Source organism: Takifugu rubripes, chromosome 8, assembly GCF_901000725.2.
Source record: "Takifugu rubripes chromosome 8, fTakRub1.2, whole genome shotgun sequence".
Lineage (NCBI taxonomy): Eukaryota > Metazoa > Chordata > Actinopteri > Tetraodontiformes > Tetraodontidae > Takifugu > Takifugu rubripes.
This window is the reverse complement of record NC_042292.1, coordinates 9,735,760-9,738,731: the sequence shown is the minus strand read 5'-3', so window position 1 is coordinate 9,738,731 and position 2,972 is coordinate 9,735,760. Positions and strand designations below refer to the sequence as shown.

At 45.8% G+C, this 2,972-nt stretch overlaps 1 long non-coding RNA gene across 1 annotated transcript in view; it reads right to left on the bottom strand.

Moving 5' to 3' along the window:
* Positions 1-264: 264 nt before the first annotated feature.
* The window catches only part of LOC115250846 (uncharacterized), a 5,921-nt gene continuing 3,213 nt past the window's right edge, over positions 265-2,972 (bottom strand). Inside the window, exon 3 of the long non-coding RNA XR_003889407.1 lies at positions 265-462. This is a non-coding gene — a long non-coding RNA (uncharacterized lncRNA). The remainder of the gene's footprint in view (positions 463-2,972) is intronic.

The following is a 2,972-nucleotide window of genomic DNA, read 5'->3' as shown; positions in this document are numbered from 1 at the left end:
GATGTCACGTTTTTCTGTGTGAATTAAGAGCGGCAGCACACAGAACGCCGTCTTCTGTGCTGCTGAGCTACTGACGCTAACAGGTTAGCTAGCTGTCGTGTTGCTGTCCGTGCTTAAAATCATGGTCATAGGTCAGAATAATCAGTGATGCTACATCTACAGCCACTGGGATGGCGATCACCTTCCCCTGACCCGTCCTGGTCATGTTAAATGAGTATGACATCATCAGCTTAACACACACACAAACAAAAACATGGACAACACTTTTCTTCAAGTCCAACAGAGACATTGGTTTTGGATTTGTTTATTTGTGTGTCAATGATTCAGGTTATTTCAGTCTTATTACAGAATAATGCAGACCTATAATGTATTACAACATCCCTTAACATGCCTCCAACTCCAAACGTCGCTGCGTCCTGATTGGTAGACTTCCTGTTTCACTGTAGCTCCGCCCCTTTCACTCTGCAAGAACAGCAAAGAAAAAAGGTGAAATAAATAAATGCATTTTTAACACAGAGACACACACACATAAATACACACACTGACCGCGGCAATCATGACCCAACAGTCCATAATTGTCTCACTCTTAACCAATCACATCAGGGCAGCAACATGCACAGTTTATTGACAAACACAATGCTGAACTGATGAGATATGTGTGAGATATTTTATGCTTAATATCGATGCTGAAGCGAACAGTGTGACAGGCTCCAAACTCCTCATTTGGTAATCTTCCATCTTTTTGGTTTTGGGGTGAGATATTTTTATCGTCTTTGTAGGCCTTCTGTCTTCCCGTCTCTCTGCCGCTGTCAGCCTTTGGCTTTTTTTCCCTCTTAAATGAAGCAGAAACGATGGTGCTGGAGGTGGTTCCACGGGAGGAAAGAGGGACAGGAAGTGAAGCTGGTGAAAGGCCTTTGAGGCCGTGTGGAGAGGCCACAGTAGTGCCTCAGTCCTCGGTGTCTGTCACTGAGTGCTCCTGAAAGTCCGTCTGTCCACTGAAAGGGACGTTTGTCCTGCCAGAGTCTGTTTGAACAACAGCTGAATCTGCCACATCACGTGAAAGAGTCCAGTTATTCATGTTCCTGATCACAGGTCAGAAGGAGCCTTTGCTGAGAAAAATCAATGAAAAAGCTGCACAAAAGTGTGCTGCTGCACATCATCCACCCGCTCCTTCTGCCACAATCCTCCCGTTACCAGGGCGGAGCATCAGCCTTTCAGATGACGTGAGGTTAAATCAAGGATGAGGAACGTTTTCAGCTACATAAATGATAAATCCCACCTCAGCTATACCTCTGAAACTGAATCTGTGAGAGCAGCTAAGTATTTTCAGACATGACAATGTGACATGGAGCTGAGGGAAATGAGCACGAGCAGCGATGTATTTAAAGAGGAGGAAGAAGAAATTCCAGCAGCTCTATCCCTGAGCTGCACTGACAAAAATGACTTTAGGTGCTGAGGATTATGGATTAATCTATAATAACCAGTGAAGAAGAGAAAAAGGACGGAAAATGCCTGAAGTCTACTCTGGAAACACACCCTCATCATCTCCTGGTCATCGAATGATCTTCAGACCTGCATCCGCACCGCAGACTTCTTCTGATAGCTTAATGAACATCTCATTTCTGGTGATTCCCTCTTTCATTCCCTTCCTTAGCCCCTCCTCCCCCCATTCCCTGATAATCTGTTTATCCGTAAGTGTCACATCACATTTGTGGAGCAGCTGGGGGGACCGCTGTGGATCCGTGCGCCGAGTGTGATTACCCAGACTCACATTTCTTTCCGACTCCTCAAATCCTTTGATCTGAACCATCTTCATAATCACTTGAAGGAGTGTTGGTGAGAGCGCGGCGGCTTACAGACAGGCTTCCTGCCAGCACCAGGACACGTTCTTAGTCTGGGAGCGACGCTGTCACGAACCCACTTTTGTCTGTTGTCTGTAAGAACGCGGCGTTCGGACGATGGTTATTTACAGTCATGACAGGAACCTGTCTCAAATGTGACGTCTGGACAGATGCGATGGCAGGAAATGTAAAAAAAAAAAAAAAAGTTTAGGGGAGCAACAGTTTTATCAGGGTTATCGCTCCATTCCACTGGTCCCAGTCTGTCCAGGGGAAAGTATTAACGCTCTGGACGCAGGATAGGGGGCCTTCATCTTTCACCTGGAGACTTTGAGGCCTTTTGTAGCCTGTGGTGAAATTCCCACCATGGAAAAAAACACTTGAGCAGAATGTGGGAAAAGGTTCCCGAGTTTTACAAATTGGACTTTTCTTTCCGATCTATACTGGTTTTCAACACAGTTGTACCATGTCCAGTTGATAAGAACAAAGCCTCCCAGATGCTCATTGTAGCCTCGCTAGTTCAGACCAAATGCTCAGTGTTTAATGCCTCAAAACCAAAAATATCTGTTCAGCCGTATGTTCATCATTCGCTCATTTCTGTGCTGGTACTTAAAGATAACACATTCATTTACACGCTGATATTTCCTGTTTAAGGATAATGACAGTGATCAGAGTGATCTGTGATGTGAGAACAGAACCGCTGTGACAACGATGGTTTAATGGAATTACTGTAAAGAACAGATGCTGTTGGTTAGTGACGGTACTAGAGCTCACTGTCTACTGTTTGTGTGTGTGCGTGCGTGCATGTGTGTGTGGCCTTTCAATATATTTTTAATATCCTGCCCTGCTGCCAGCGCTCAGACATGAACCCCCCCAAATGCACGGATGACAGTAGCTATGGTACCCCCCCCCCCCCACCACCACCACCACCAGCACCACCAGCACCACCACCACACTCACACGCACACACACACACACGCTTCAACAATAGCATTTGCATATTTTTATACGTACTTGCTCTCTCAAGGAAAACAGCCTGAAGCATGAATACTCCAGCAGCAGTGTGCAGGAAAATCACATCACACACACACACACACACACACACACACACACACACACACACACACACACACA